We start from the raw sequence: 17,202 nt of genomic DNA on the forward strand, positions 1-17,202 counted from the left end.
AGCCCCTTACGAAGCAACGCATAAACTAGGGTTTAAGCTTCTGTCACTCTAGCAACCCATCGTCTACTTATTACTTCCCAATGCCTTCCTCTAGGCCCAAACAATGGTGAAGTGTCATGTAGTCGACGTTCACATAACACCACTAGAGGAAAGACAACAAACATCTCATCAAAATATCGAACGAATACCAAATTCACATGACTACTTATAGCAAGACTTCTCCCATGTCCTCAGAAACAAACATAACTACTCACAAATCATACTCATGTTCATAATCAGAGGGGTATTAATATGCATAAAGGATATGAACATATGATCTTCCACCAATTAAACCAACTAGCATCAACTATAAGGAGTAATCAACACTACTAGCAACCCACAGGTACCAATCTGAGGTTTTGAGACAAAGATTGGATAGAAGAGATGAAGTAGGGTTTGAGAGGAGATGGTGCTGGTGAAGATGTTGATGGAGATTGACCCCCTCCCGATGAGAGGATCGTTGGTGATGACGATGGCGATGATTTCGCCCTCCCGGAGGGATGTTTCCCCGGCAGAACAGCTCCGCCGGAGCCCTAGATTGGTTTCGCCAATGTTCCACCTCGTGGCAGCGGTGTTTCTTCCCGAAAGCTTGCTTGTGATTTTTTTTCTAGGGTAAAAGACTTCATATAGTAGAAGATGGGCACCGGAGGCCTGCCAGGGGGCCCACGAGGTAGGGGGGCGCGCCCCCACCCTCGTGGCCAGGGTGTGGGCCCCCTCTGGTTGATTCTTTCTCCAGTATTTTTTATATATTCCAAAACGTGCCTCCATGAAGTTTCAGGACTTTTGGAGTTGTGCAGAATAGGTCTCTAATAATTGCTCCTTTTCCAGCCTAGAATTCCAGCTGCCGGCATTCTCCCTCTTCATGTAAACCTTGTAAAATAAGAGAGAATAGGCATAAGTATTGTGACATAACGTGTAATAACAGCCCATAATGCAATAAATATCAATATAAAAGCATGATTCAAAATCGATGTATCAACTCCCCCAAGCTTAGACCTCGCTTGTCCTCAAGCGGAAGCCGATAACGAAAAATATGTCCACATGTTTAGAGATAGAGGTGTCGATAAAATAAAATACGGACATGAGGGCATCATGATCATTCTTATAACAGCAACATATATGGATATTGTCATATGATTTCTTATGCTCAAGTAATAATCTATTCACAATGTAAAGTATGAATCAGAAACTTCATTGAAAACTAACAAACTATAATCTCAGTCATTGAAGCAATTGCAAGTTATCATAACATCGGAAACAGTCAATGTAAGAGCTTTTCAGCAAGTCCACATACTCAACTATCATTTAGTCTTTCACAATTGCTAACACTCACGCAATACTTATGGGTATGGAGTTTTAATCGGACACAGAGAAAGATAGGGGCTTATAGTGTTGCCTCCTAACCTTTTACCTCAAGGGTAATGTCAACAATAATAGTTCATGATGACTTACATCCAATTGGATATATATATATATATAGGGTGGGTCTATTCTGATAACAGCCCTTAAGACAGTTATTCTGCTAACACCTTTTCTTATTCTGATAACACCGAAACGTAACACGTCGCGAGGTCCACCGAACTGCAACAAAAAAACATCCCCGCAGCCCCACGTCCAGCCTTATCCATCTCCCACCCCACCACGGCACCACTCACAACCCCCCCCCCCCCCCCCCCCCCCCCACACCCTTCTCCGGTCAAACCCACCACCGTCTTCTCCCTCTCACCCTCGAATCCCCCGGCCAAATCCCAGCCTCCTTGTCAACTTCCTCTTTGCGGTCCGCCGCCTCGAGCCAGGGCCGCCGCGCCACCTCTCACCCCGCGCCACCGTGGCTCCTCCCCGCGCCGCGGAGCCACCTCTCACCCCACGCCACCGTGGCTCCTCCCCGCGCCGCCGAGCCACCTCCCACCCCGCCGGCCACCATCTACCTCTGTTGCCGCGCACTCAATCCGGACCGCCAGTCCCGCCGCGGTGCCCGGCCACGACCTGAGCGGAAGCCCCGCCCTCTCCACCTTCTCCGGCGTGGCGAACCCACCCTAGCCGTGGCCCCACCCTCCCCCTTCTCCGGATCTCGCCTCGGTGATTGTGGCCGCTGCCTTCCACCGCGCCCCCACGGTGAACCACCTTCCTTCCCAGCGCCGGAGCTCCCTGCGGCCCCGTTCGATCCCGGCGGTTCGTTTTCGAGCAACGCGCTGGATCCGTCGATCCCAGCGGTTCCTTCCTCGAGCCACAAGTCGGATCAGACCGGCGAGAAGGAGCTAGCCACTGGATCCACTGATCTCAGGGGGCGTCCATGCGCATGCGTGCAGTTTAGTTCCCCCGGTGATGTAGTCTGTCGTCACGCCGTGTTGCAGCTCCACATCGCTGCGTGTGCAGTGCACAATCGTTGCTGCTGCATCTCGGCAGCTCGCCCCCGTGCATGGTCGCGGCCGCCGTGCAGTTCGGCCAGAGCTTCAGCTCTCTCTCCTCACCTCATGCAGTTCGCGGTGAACGACAGAGATGATGGCAGCAAGGTAATGCTAGCGACACCCACACCCACCATCGTTGCTGAACATGTCGATTTGTTCTGAACTTCTGCTACTTTGAAGACTAACGCGAATGTCTGAAACTTTCTATGCGCAGAGCGACAAGTGAAGGGGCACGCCAAGCAGGAATCAGGGGAGGGGGTCTCTGGAATGTGGTCGTTGCTGCTCGTTTCTAATGCCATCGGTCGTTGATGGATGTTCTGTACCTCCCTCTCTTTCAGGCTGCTGCCATCACCACTCTCAAATGAAAAAAGTTATGGTCCGTTGTTAGTTGATACTGTTTTTTGTTTTGTTCTTTTGTTTAGAAAAAAATCAAGTGGACTTCAGTTAGCTATTGCAGGAGAAGACAAAAAAATGCAAGATTTAGTTTGTAATTATTGAAGAAATCTGATGTAGTTCGTTTGTGTGATGACTTTGATTCGCTATGTAAAAAGAAAATGGAAAACCCACGATGAAGCCCTTCTTTTGTAAAGAGCACTTCACTTCGTCCTTGTGCCAAAACTACAAACAAAAATGAACGGCAAAAAACAAATATATAAAATGCTGCAGCCCTCTTCGTCTGTGTGTACGCTGGCGTCGACGAGCCTACGGAAGCAGCTCTCTGCTCAACTTGTTGCGGTTCCCTGGCGGCGGGAGAGAAGTGCACTGCTATAGGGTGCTATCCCTAACGGGGGCAGGGGGTCAGCCGCTGCAGTGCAGCTCAAAAACATGTGCCAGATGGTTCGGTGCTTTGGCCAGGATGGCGACGAGTGCTGCTCTGGGTCAACGCCATTGTGTCTCCTTCTGCCGAGTGCAGTACTCACCTCACTGCGCTGCAGTCCGTATTTCCAGTGCTTGCAGCTCGCAACCCGCCAATGTGCCGTCAAGCAAAAATTCTGCAGTGCACTTGCCCATGAGAAGTTCACTTCTTTTTCTAATGCACTTTGTTTCGTTTGTGGCTCTCGAAAACATGCATAGAAGAAAAGGAAAAAATTAAGTGCAGCTCACTTGTTTTATTGCTGTAGTGATCTTCTATCTCCGAGCGGTTCACTATGTTGCCAAGTGCAAAAACAAAATGGAAGAAAACAAACTGGAAAAAGTTGATTTTTTTAATGGAGCTCACTCTGTTGTTTGTGTGCAGTAGAAAGAAAATTGGAAAAGAACAATTGATGCAGTACACTCACCTCGTCCCTAGAGTGCGTACTCGTTGATAAAAAAACATTATGGAGGCGATAAAAGAAAAATAATGTGGTTCACTTTTCATAGTATTGAGGTTCACCAACGCTCGACATGAAGTGCACTCCACCTTGTTTGGAAAAGTGGAAAAAATTTAGTCCCACAAAACATAAATCATGCAGTGCACTTGCCCGTCCGATGAAGTGCGAGTTTTAGTCTAAATAAGTGCACTCCACCTCGTTTAGAAATATTTACGTCACACAAAAAAGAAATCATGCAGTGCACATGTCTGTCCAATGAAGTGCGGTTTTTAGTCCAAATAAGTGTGGTTTTCTGTCTGATGCAGTACGGCCCGTTTACGGTAGTCCCGAGGTTCACTTTTCATAGTCTTGCGGTTTACCAACACTCGACATGAAGTGCACTCCACCTCGTTTGCGAAAATTTACATCCCACAAAAAAGAAATCATGCAGTGTACTTGTTTGTCTAATGAAGTGCGGTTGTTCGTCCGATGCAGTGCGGTTTTCAGTCGGATGAAGTACCCACGTCGATTTGGGTGTCGCGAAAAACAGAGTGTCCGCATTTCGGTAAATTTAAAACTGCTCTTAAACTGTAAGGAATTAGAGAGAGTGTTCTACATGAAAAACTTGCGTCTCGTCGATATCTTTCCAACGGCATATCATTTGAATCATTTCGACAACCGGTTTGTAAAAATTTCGCGAAAAACGGCCGCTGCCACTCGTCGTCTGCCGCATGATTTTCAAAATTAACTTAAAACTGTAAGGAATCTCAAAACCATTTCTACATATGAAAGTTGCACCTTGTCCATAGCTTTCCAACGACGTATTACACGCCTCGTTTCGACAAACGATTCAAAAACTAGAGCAAAAACAGTACCGAAAATTACAAAAATTTCAAAAAAAACATAATTCCGCGATTTAGTAAATTCGAAATTGCTCTTGGACCGTAACGAATTAGAGAAAATAATAGATACGAAAAAGATGCGCCTTGACGATATCTTTCCGATGAGTGGTTAAGAAAAAATCACAAAAAATATGCTCGCTGCCACTCGTCATCCGCCGCACCATTTTTGAAACTGCTCTTAAACCGAGAAAAATCTCGAAAAGTGTTCAACATGGCGAAGTTGCGCCTAATCAATAGCTTTTCAACGGTATATTATACGCCTTGTTTCGATAAACGGTTAAAAAATTAGAGCGAAAACAGTACCGGAAAAACACTACGTGCAACTTTTTTCGACACGAAGTTCATTCGTGTGAGTACTGCAGCACACTTGGTTCAAACAATGACGTGCACTTGCATTGAGCGTGCAGTGCGGAAGTGTTATCAGAATAACTATTCTGATAATATTATCAGAATAGACCGGATGTGTGTGTATATATATAGGGCTGGAATATTCTGTTACCTGTAACAGAATATTATTCTGTTACCCCCGCGCCCTATATAGAGCGATGAGAGCCAAAAAGCACAACTAATCTTTCCGGCCCGACAGAAGCCTCTCATCCTCCCAGACCCACGCGACCAGGATCCCCTCCCCCCAGCGTGCCGTCGGCCGGTCCTCGGCCCCTCCCCTTGCGCGCCGTCGGGCGTCCCCTCCTCTTGTGCGCCGCCGGCCGGCCCCTCCTCTTGCGCGCCGCCGACCGCCCCACCTCTCCCAGCGCGCCGCCGCGGATCCCCTCTCCCTCACTCCCGGCGGCGCCCCGCCTCCACCTTCTCCCTCACTCTCGGCGCCACCCGACCCCCAACCTCCATGGATTCCGGCGGCGCCCCGCCCTCACCACCACCCTTTCTCCCGGCCGTCCCTGCCGCCTGTGCGCGTGAGGTCCGGCGGCCACCTCTGCTCAAAACTGCACGCACGCGAGGGCATCCCAGCCGCCGTGTCTTCAGCTCTTGTTCAACAATAAAACCACCAGCAGTCCATGCTAATTTTTTTTCTTCCATCTCTACTGCTCTTCTCTCACTAATTTGTTTTCTGTCTGAACTGCAGCACAAGGGAGATTGAACGGGTTGCAGATTGGGGGTTCGGCTGCCCCTGCGTCCAGCAGTCCAACCCAGTAGCCCCAGGACGTCCAGCGACCTGTCGGGCTATGGTATGCCATTGCAAGTCGGCGAGCAACATTAGCGACCGTACTCTCCAAACGCCCGATGTTCGTGTCTCCTCTCTCTCACCCATACTTGCAGCATGTATGCCATGGATTTTGTGAATGGAAAAAAATCCCTCTGTAATTCTCTCGATTCCAATAATTATTTCAGACTGTGATAGGCATGCATTTGAATTTGGTAAGCACATGTACTCTGCTGCCCATAACCTCATTGTTATGTTTATGAGAATTGGACAATCTTTTTAGTTTTATTTTCACAATAACTAGTCCTAGCTAAGTATATATTGATGCATCCAGAGGTACTAACGTATTAAATCTTGCAAATTAGGATTTTAACTCCTTTGATAATGATGTTGAAATTTTGATTGAGCACGAACACTAAAATGGCAGAGGATTCGCTATTGGCACTGCAACTTATTTCCCATAATCTTTTACTGAACTTTGATTAAATATTTCTAGCTTTTCCTTAACAAAGTTCATGAAAAAAATAACTGAGCTGTATTACAGCTAGCTTCGATAGTAGGATCCGAAAATGGGAAGGTGCATGCAACCAATTAAAACCTGCTTCTTTTATTAATCCTGTAATTTTCTGCACTCTAATTTGTCTTTTGTCCATTCTGCTCCGCTCGCTGCCTCGTACTTGACCTTCCCGCTCCTCCACCCCTGCACTGCCGCTCCCTCCTGCTGTCCTCACCCACAAGCTCGGTCCCTCGACAGAAATTGCTGAATCCTACTGGTGCTGCTTCTCCGATGAGGTCATCGTGCTGCACATGCGCTGGCAAACGACATCATCTCTGGTTTTGTTTCCCTTGACACTCGGTAAGACAGGAAATTCTTCAGTGCTAGTTCAATGAAAGAAACAGCAGCAGTTCACTAATCTAAAAAAAATCACATTTTTGGACGCACGCCAAGTGTATGCTACAATGTCAGTGCACCGGACTACTAGCTTTGCTCTGTTCATCGTTTATTTGTAGCTACCTTGTACTTCAAAATTGCTAGAGACGGCATGCTCCCTTGGCTTCAACTACGCCGCGGGCTTGCTCCACTTGTCTTCCACAGCGCCACCGGCAGACAAGCCTGGATGTCGTCATCCGAACCGCCGCACCGCCCGGCCGCCACGCTCCTCCAGCTACCATCTGGCGGCGCGCGGTGCTCCAAGCACGTCCTCTGGATGCCCCCTCCTCTTGCCTACTCCCTGCGAAGCGCCCGGCTGTCTCCCTCCTGCCCCGTCCGTCCAGGTATGGTACTCACACCAGTTCAAGTAGTGATATTGCGACAAGTACAGCTCCTCCCCTGTCAAGCTTAGTGCGCCAAAAAAGAGCATATTGATGGATGATTGCTAGCTCGCTTCATCATTGGCTGATTTTCCCGTCTACTAACTTGTGGTTAATTCCTTCTATCCTTCTGTTGTATCTTTATTTGGAGATTTATACTTGTGGATGCCCAGCTTGTCATGAAAAGTTCCAAAAATTGTCGTATATTAAGTTCAAATGTCTCACTTATGAGTAGAACTTTTGTAGTTTGCTTGAACTGATAGTTGAGACTTGCTGAGCCTCCATGCTTTGTAGTTTGTGTGAATTGATAGTTGAGACTCGATGAACTCTGTCCGTCTCGACTGTTGAACTGTAGCTGATGGTTTTGTTTCTTTCGTAGGCTTAAGATCGTCCTATATAGATCAGCGGTTACTATTTCTTTGCTCTGACTATATTTCTCAATAGCATTTTGTTTCTATAAGTTTGTTGAAACCTACCTAATATATAGCTAATTCAACATCCGACATTTCTGCTGCATTTGTATGCCCACACCCTCATATGTTTGTACAAAAAAGAAAATGGATGTTAGAGTGGGTGATTAAAAAACTCAATGTTCTTCTGTTATTCGAGCAGGCACCTGAAAAAAATGTTCACCTTGGTTAGATGAACCAAACGGGTCGTGTACTTCTTCTCTTATTTGAGGAGGCACCTGAAAAAAAATAAACAGAATAAATAAGATGGCAGTAACAACCAGGTTGAACTTTTTATAATTTTCTGTGTATGATTGCAGTACTTTTTGTTAAAAAAAACACATGCTTTGTAAAAAAACACTACGAATCTGTTTGGACTGATCGTTCGACTTCTTTCGTATAGAAGGTTCAAAAAGTTCTGCTCCTGAAAATGCACATATTTAGAGTATGCGAATATATTATGCATTTCTGAATTTTGCTCTTGTGTAACATTTCAACATGTCTTATGTCATCAATTCATAATGAAAAACAGTGGGAATAGTTCAAAACATGTGTGTTAAAAGCAGAACAGTATAGATAAACTTCCGTATCAGTTCGATGGAATAAATCACATCAGTTCTCACTCGGATTGGCTGTTGCCTACAATGCATTGAAAATAAAAATTTGAATCAAATCAATCTAGTTGTTCTATATTGGCTTAAAGTTTTCGTATCTTTATCTTACTGATGATGCTCTGAACTGAACAAGAGTGCTGGGTAATAAGTGTGCCTTTGTTTAATACTAAAAGATCTGTTCGCTGACTCATAGTAGCAAAATCGCATGGAAGTGTGTGTTGATGGCTTCAATTAATTTTACGCTTGCATGCACGATGGTGGCAGTGGTGGCGCAGAATTGGAGAAAGAAAAAAAGGAAAGCCGTCCAAAAAACTGAACATTTTTTCATGTTTCTCTCTAGCTGAATGAAGCTAGACTGATGTACTACACTTAATCTCTCTGCACACCAGGTTCATGTACATCGATGAGAGGAGTTCACAATATATATCAAACAAAAAGATAGTTCAGGTACAGAGGGAGTTTGATGCCTCTATGCATGTAGGGAGGTTCTCTCACTTTCCATGCGGGTGGAGAAGTTTAATGGGATGAAATGCGTATGTATATGACTCGTGCTATGTTTAGCAAGTTGCTGCCTGATGCATATTCAATTCTCTACTTGTTTGATGTCTTTGTGCTTTTGCTTTTTCTATGATTTTTTTCGAAATGAAAGAGGACAAACTAGCTGCAAAATTTAGGTGAACATATATAATTTTTTTCATGCAGTAGCAGGTCTGAACAAAGAGGTCAAACTAGCTGCAAAATGTAGGGGAACATATATTTTTCTCTGAACAATTTTGATCCCATTTTGATCATGACATGATCAAAATTTGACGGCGGGAAGTAGCAGGTTCTTCAATGTTGTGCAGTTCGATGTGATTTAGTTGGCCAGGAAGGGAGAAGCAACAGGGACAGTACGGGATGGCTGACGACGAACCTGCTGCCGACGTGCTCTATGGTGGTCTCTTATCCAACGTATTTAAATCTCTCTATATAGTGTAGATTGCTCCAGTAACTGAACTCAATGGTCTCTAGTATCAAAACAGCAGGGGAGATACATCATGTGAAAAAAGAGTAGGATATTGAGATGCTGTTGATACTTCTTTATGCTTGTGCCTTGCTGCTGCTCCATTCAATCACATTCTATTTATATGAAAATAATTGATGCTCTATAGGTGCTTGTTGAAATGCTTATGAGAACTGATTTTTTGCTGTTTGGTATTCAGAATAACAGGGAAAGAAAGGATTCCATTTCCTGAGAGCTACAAATCACAGTAATTCATTAGTACATATCCACCTACAGCCCGTTCAACGATGTAAGCCACGCAAGTCCGAAAGAAATGGACAAAACAATGGTGGTGGTGAGAAAAATAGAGCCCGTTCAATGATGTAAGCCACGCAAGTTCGAAAGGATCCACATCAGTACAAAGTCGAGAGGGCATGTATTACCGTCCAACTCGAGAGGGCATGTATTACCGTCCAAAGTACATTCTTCAATTTACCAAGAAGTTCATGTATTACTATCCAGAAAGTATATATAACTATTGCTACTCTTCCCCCAATTCAATGTACATATAGAAAAGGTTCAAATATATGTTAAAAAACAATTTGGTTCTAAGTTATATAGTGACTCAATACACAAAATTTGTAGCGGTTCAGCAAAACGATTCATATCAGTACAAACTCCAGAGGTCATAAGTTCAGAGGACAAAAATTTAGCAAAAAAAGAAGAAGAACCGGGGTGATGTACCAATAAAATTTTGATAAAGTTCGCAGAACAAAACAACATAAATTCGGAGTACTCAGTACAAAATGAACAAAGCTCCGTTAGTACTATCATTTGCAAACAAATGATGAAAGAAAAATGCTCAGTACAAACCCGCACATATCTTAGTTTGTACTATCGTTTGCGAACAAATGATGAAACAATTTTCAGTAAAAAAACAGAGTGAAGTCTAGTATGTGAAAACACGCTCAGTACAACCCATACAGATATCAGTTCAAGTACTCTTTTTTCAGAACCATTCAAAATTACTCAATGAAAAATAAATCAGTACGGACACACACATAGATCAGTACGAGTACTCTGTTTTTCAGATGGGAAAACGGCAGGATCCGTCTCACCATATTCAAAATTACACTTCAACCATTACGAATTTGAGAAAACTTTCAACATGACTAAATTTTGCATTTTCGATATCTTTCCAACGGTATATTATTTGCCCCATTTCGACAAACTTTAAAAAAACCGCATTCGAAATCAAATTTGACCGTATTTGAATTCGAGTTTAAACCGTAAGTAATTAGAAAAACGTTTCTACACGAAAAAGTTGCGTATATTTTAGAAAAGAAGTGTACATAATGTAGCTTAGCATTTGATAAATTGTTTGCAAACATGTACAATCTTTGGATGATTATGTAATTGTTTTCATGCGTTACCATACGACCAACATTTCGGTATGTATTTTATAATCAGTTCAAAGGGCATATCAAATTCGGTATGGATTGTTGCATCAATGGTTACTATCACAAAACACAAATACATTTCTTGGAGAAGAAAATTTAGCCAATTCAAGTATATAATCCATGCAAGTTCGGTGATGATGACACGTCGACACACATTTTAAATCAAACCTAAAAGTTACATTTCTACAAGTTCAACTGATCAGCCCCTGAACATTTTGGATTGTGAAAAATAGCTCAGTACAAATACACGCATATATTCAGTACGAGTACTCTGTTTTTCAGATAGGAAAACAACAGAATCTGTCTTGCCATATTCAAAATTATCTTAAACGGTTGCGAATTTGAGAAAATGTTCAACATGAGTAAGTTTCGCATTTTCGATAGCTATCCAACGGTATATTATTTGCCCCATTTCGACAAACTTCTAAAAAAATCGCATTCAAAATTAAATTTGACCGTATTCGAATTTGTTTTTAAACCGTAAGGAATTAGAAAAATATTTCTATATGAAAAAGTTGCGCATTTTCCATAGCTTTCCAACTCCGTATCATTTGCATCAATCCGACAAACCATTTGCAAAAAAAGGCAAAAATACGTTTCGCCCAGAATTTCACCTTTTTCAAATTACTTTTAAATTGTATATAATTTGAAAAATTAGTAGATATATGGAAGATGCGAATTTTTACCAGCTTTCCAACGCCATCTTATTTGCTCAATTCTGACAAACCGTTTGAAAATTGAGTCCAAATACGATTCACGTTTTCGGTTTTCAAAAAAGGTTTTTTCAAAACTTCTCTTAAACCGTGATGATTTTGCAAAAAATTCCTATATATTCGTAATGTAGATGTCAAGAGCTTTCCAACAATATATTACACGCCCCATTCCGACGAAACGACGATCAGTTCGACGAGATTAAAATCATCAGTACAACTGCCTGAAACCATCAGTTCAAGTAGTATTCTGTTACGCAAAACAGAATAGCTCATATATATATATATATATATATATATATATATATATATATATATATATATATATATATATATATATATATCAGGATCTTTCCAACACAAGGTGCTTGCCAAAGGATAAAATGTAAAAAGGAAAGGTGAAGATCACCATGACTCTTGCGTAAGGTATAAGACAAAAGTAAACGATAGGCCCTTCGCAGAGGTAAGCAGAGGTTGTCATTTGCTTTTATGGTTGGATGCACGAAATCTTAATGCAAATGAACGTCACTTTATATTGCCACTTGTGATATGGACCTTTATTATGTAGTCCGTCGCTTTTATTGCTTCCATATCACAAGATCGTATAAAGCTTATTTTCTCCACACTAATAAATCATACATATTTAGAGAACAATTTTTATTACATACAACAATGACAACTTACTTGAAGGATCTTACTCAATCCATAGGTAGGTATGGTGGACTCTCATGGCAAAACCGGGCTTGAGGATATTTGGAAGCACAAGTAGTATCTCTAATTGGTGCAAAGAATTTGGCTAGCATGAGAGGGAAAGGCAAGCTCAACATGTTGGATGATCCATGACAATATACTTTATTTCGGATATAAGAAAACATAACCAAATACGTTGTCTTCCTTGTCCAACATCAACCCTTTAGCATGACATATTTTAATGAGTGCTCACAATCATAAAACATGTCCAAGATAGTGTATTTATATGTGAAAACCTCTCTTTCTATATTACTTCCTATTAATTGCAATGATGACCAAAACTATGTTTGTCAACTCTCAACAACTTTTATTCATCATACTCTTTATATGTGAAGTCATTACTCTCCATAAGATCAATATGATCTCTTTATTTATTTTTATTCTTTCTTTTTCTTTTATTCCCTCAAGATCATAGCAAGATAATCAAGCCCTTGACTCAACACTAATCTTTATTATATATAGCTCACGGACTCGATTACATAGAAGGATCATAAGGCAAAACTCAAAACTAAATCATACTAAAACTTTTATTCTACTAGATCAAGATATTACTAAAAGGATCGAACTAAGAAAAACGGTAAAGATAGGAGTGTGATGGTGATACGATACCAGGGCACCTCCCCCAAGCTTGGCAGTTGCCAAGGGGAGTGCCCATACTAGATACTCAGTTCTCCTTTGCTGGTGAAGAAGATGGTGTTGTTGATGGATAGTCGCACATCGAGCGTAGGAGATCCTCCAATTTGCGGATAATGCCCTTGAGTGCGGTGACATGCTCCTTCAACAAAATATTTTCACGAGTGAGATACTTATTTTGTATGCGAGCAAACTCAATCATCTTGAAGGCTTCAATCTCCGTTGGGGTAAGAAGATTGTGATGAGGTTGAAGGATGTCTTCGTCTTCGATTGCTGGAGCTTGATCCTCCATGGCCTTCTTGATCCCATCATCCTTGTTGATCTCCCCGGGTTCTTCTCTCTTTAGCTCTATCTTCATCAGCCAAGCATCGTTGCCCTCATTGTTGGAGAAGGGGGACGACATGATGCCTGGTCTTTGACAACTCTAGCAGAAAACAGCTCGAAACAAAGACAGAGGATATTTGCGTGATACGGTGGTCAAAACCTTCGGGGGATTATATAATGAATTTTTACCGACCAAAAGAAGTATCGTGCAAGAAAACAAAGTCCGGAGGGCACACGAGGTGCCCACGAGGCAGGGGGCGTGCCCTGCACCCTCGTGGACGCCTCGTGTCCTTCCCGGACTACTTATTATTTTCCTATTTTCTTAAATATTCCAAAACGGAGAAAAATTACCATTAGAACTGTTTTGGAGTCGGTTTACTTACCGTACCACATACCTATTCCATTTCGGAGTCTGAAACGTTCTGGAGAGTGTCCCTTATGTATTCCTCCTGGGTTACGGTTTCAATAGCATTAGTTTCAACATTTGTAGGATTACCTGAGATATAATGTTTGATTCTTTGACCGTTCACCACCTTCGGATTTGTGCCTTCGAAGTTGTTGATTTTTATGGCACCGGAACGATAGACCTCCTCGATAACGTAAGGACCTTCCCATTTAGAGAGAAGTTTTCCTGCAAAAAATCTTAGGCGAGCGTTGAATAGCAACACATAATCACCTACATTAAACTCACGCTTTTGTATCCTTTTGTCATGCCATCTTTTAACCTTTTCTTTAAACAGTTTGGCATTCTCATAGGCCTGGGTTCTCCATTCATCAAGTGAGCTAATGTCAAATAGTCTCTTCTCACTGGCAAGTTTGAAATCATAACTGAGCTCTTTAATGGCCCAATATGCCTTATGTTCCAGTTCGAGAGGTAAGTGACATGCTTTTCCAGAAACCATTTTATACGAAGACATACCCATAGGATTTTTATATGCAGTTCTATAGGCCCATAATGCATCATCAAGTTTCTTGGACCAATTCTTTCTGGATCTATTAACAGTCTTTTGCAAAATTAATATGAGCTCTCTATTACCGAGTTCTACTTGACCACTAGACTGCGGGTGATATGGAGATGCAATTCTATGATTAACATCATACTTAGCAAGCATTTTACGAAAAGCACCATGAATAAAATGTGAACCACCATCAGTCATTAAATATCTAGGGACTCCAAACCTCGGAAAAAATAACTTCTTTAAGCATCTTAATAGAGGAGTTATGATCAGCACTACTAGCTGGAATAGCTTCTACCCACTTAGTAACGTAATGAACAGCAACTAAAATATGTGTATACCCGTTAGAGGAAGGAAACAGTCCCATATAATCAAAGCCCCAAACATCAAATGGTTCAATAACAAGTGAATAATTCATAGGCATTTCTTGACGTCTACTAATATTACCAATTCTTTGAGATTCATCACAAGAAAAGACAAACTTACGGGCATCTTTGAAGAGAGTAGGCCAATAAAAACCGGATTGCAATACCTTATGTGCAGTTCTATCTCCAGCGTGGTGTCCTCCATAAGCCTTGGAGTGACACTTGCGTTGGATCTGTTCCTGTTCATGCTCAGGGATACAACGTCTAATAACACCATCTACTCCTTCTTTATATAAAGGCGTGGGTCGTCCCAGAAGTAATGTCTTAAATCATAGAAAAACTTTTTCTTTTGCTGGTATGTGAAACTAGGTGGTATAAATTTAGCAACAATGTAATTAGCATAATCAGCATACCATGGAGCAGTACGAGAAGCATTTATGATAGCTAATTGTTCATCAGGAAAGCTATCATCAATAGGTAGTGGGTCATCAAGAACATTCTCTAACCTAGACAAGTTGTCTGCAACGGGGTTCTCAGCTCCCTTTCAATCAATAATATGCAAATCGAATTCTTGTAGCAGGAGAACCCATCTAATAAGTCTAGGTTGAGCATCTTTCCTTTCCATAAGATATTTATTAGCAGCATGATCAGTGTGAACAGTTACTTTAGAATCAACAATATAAGGTCTGAACTTATCACAAGCAAATACAACTGCTAAAAATTCTTTTTCAGTAGTAGCATAATTTCTCTAGGCACTGTCTAGAGTTTTACTAGCATATTGGATAACATTTAATTTCTTATCAACTCTTTGTCCTAGAACAGCACCTACAGCATAATCACTTGCATCACACATAATTTCAAAGGGTAAATTCCAATCAGGTGGTTGAACAATAGGTGCAGAAATCAAGGCTTTCTTAAGTATTTCAAATGCTTCTACACAATCATCATCAAAGACAAAAGGAACATCTTTTTGTTAGAGGTTAGTCAGAGGCCTAGAAATTTTTGAGAAGTCCTTAATGAAACTCCTATAAAAACCGGCATGACCAAGGAAACTTCTTATACCTTTAATGTCCATGGGACATGGCATCTTTTCAATACATCAACTTTAGCTTTGTCAACTTCAATAACTCTTTCAGAAATTTTATGCCCCAAGACAATACCTTCATTAACCATAAAGTGGCACTTTTCCCAATTCAAGACAAGATTAGTTTCTTCACATCTCTGCAAAACTCGATCAAGGTTTCTGAAGCAATCATCAAAATAAGTTCCATAAACGGAGAAATCATCCATGAGAACCTCAACAATCTTTTCACAAAAATCAGAGAATATAGCCATTATGCATCTTTGAAAGGTAGCAGGTGCATTCCATAAACCAAAAGGCATATGTCTATAAGCAAAGGTACCGAAAGGGCAAGTAAAAGTGGTCTTTTCTTGATCCTCTTTTGACACAACTAGTTGAGAGAAACCGGAATAACCATCTAGAAAGAAAAAATGTGTATGTTTGGATAATCTTTCTAGCATTTGATCAATAAAAGGTAAAGGGTAATGGTCCTTTTTAGTAGCTTTATTTAATTTGCGGAAATCAATTACCACTCTATAACCTGTAATAATTCTTTGTGGGATCGATTCATCTTTATCATTAGTAACAACAGTAATACCTCCCTTCTTAGGGACACAATGGACAGGACTTACTCACTGACTATCAGCAATGGGATAAATTATACCTGCCTCCAGAAGCTTTAGTATTTCTTTTCTTGGCACTTCTTTCATCTTAGGATTTAATCGCCGTTGGTGATCAACAACTGGTTTAGCGTCTTTCTCCAATTTTATTTTGTGTTGACATAGTGGGACTAATGCCCTTAAGATCATCAAGAGTATATCCAATAGCAGCACGGTGCTTCTTCAGAGTTTTCAATAATTTCTTTTCTTCATGCTCTGAAAGGTTAGCACTAATAATAACAGGATATATCTTCTTTTCATCAACATAAGCATATTTGAGAGTATTAGGTAATGGTTTAAGCTCAAACACGGGATCACCCTTGGGTGGAGGAGGATCCCCTAGGATTTCAACAGGCAAGTTGTGTTTCAAAATAGGTCCCTGTTTAAAGAATACTTCATCTATTTCCCTTCTTTCATTCATAAACATATCATTCTCATGGTCTAGCAAATATTGTTCTAACGGATCATTAGGAGGCACGTCAATTGAAGCAAGACCAATAATTTCATCTTTACTAGGCCGTTCTTTATCATGGGGTTGTCTACGAAATTTAGCAAAATTAAACTCATGAGACATATCCCCCAAACCAATAGTAACATCATCCCTTTTGCAGTCCATCCTAGCATTGACAGTATTCAAGAAGGGTCTACCAAATATAATGGGACAAAAGTTATCTTGTGGGGAACCAAGAATAAGAAAATCCGCAGGATATTTAACTTTCCCACACAAGACTTCAACATCTCTAACAATCTCAACTGGTGAAATAGTATCTCTATTGGCAAGCTTAATTGTAACATCAATTTCTTCTATCTCAGCAGGTGCAATATCATCCATAATTTCTTTGTATAAGGAATGAGGTATTGCACTTGCACTAGCACCCATATCACATAAGCCATGATAGCAATGATCTCCAATTTTAACAGAAATAATGGGCATGCCTACAAAAGGTCTATGTTTATTTTTAGTATCAGGTGTAGCAATTCTAGCAGCCTCATCACAGAAGTAAATTACATGCCCATCAATATTATCGCCCAAGAGATCTTTAACCATAGCAATACTAGGTTCAACTTTAATTTTCTCAGGGGGTGTAGGTGTTCTAGTGTTACTCTTACGAACCACAGTTGAAGCTTT

The 17,202-nt window shown here is 41.4% G+C and overlaps 2 long non-coding RNA genes across 2 annotated transcripts; both read left to right on the forward strand.

Moving 5' to 3' along the window:
• Positions 1-1,723: 1,723 nt before the first annotated feature.
• Positions 1,724-3,036, forward strand: LOC109783744 (uncharacterized). Its single transcript, XR_002237749.3, has 2 exons — positions 1,724-2,552; positions 2,662-3,036. It is a non-coding gene; the product is annotated as an uncharacterized lncRNA (long non-coding RNA).
• A 2,193-nt stretch (positions 3,037-5,229) lies between these two features.
• On the forward strand, positions 5,230-9,772 carry LOC109783745 (uncharacterized). The gene is made up of 2 exons (XR_012187626.1): positions 5,230-5,557; positions 5,723-9,772. It is a non-coding gene; the product is annotated as an uncharacterized lncRNA (long non-coding RNA).
• Positions 9,773-17,202: the final 7,430 nt, after the last annotated feature.

This window comes from Aegilops tauschii, chromosome 6, assembly GCF_002575655.3.
Source record: "Aegilops tauschii subsp. strangulata cultivar AL8/78 chromosome 6, Aet v6.0, whole genome shotgun sequence".
Classification (NCBI taxonomy): Eukaryota; Viridiplantae; Streptophyta; class Magnoliopsida; order Poales; family Poaceae; genus Aegilops; species Aegilops tauschii.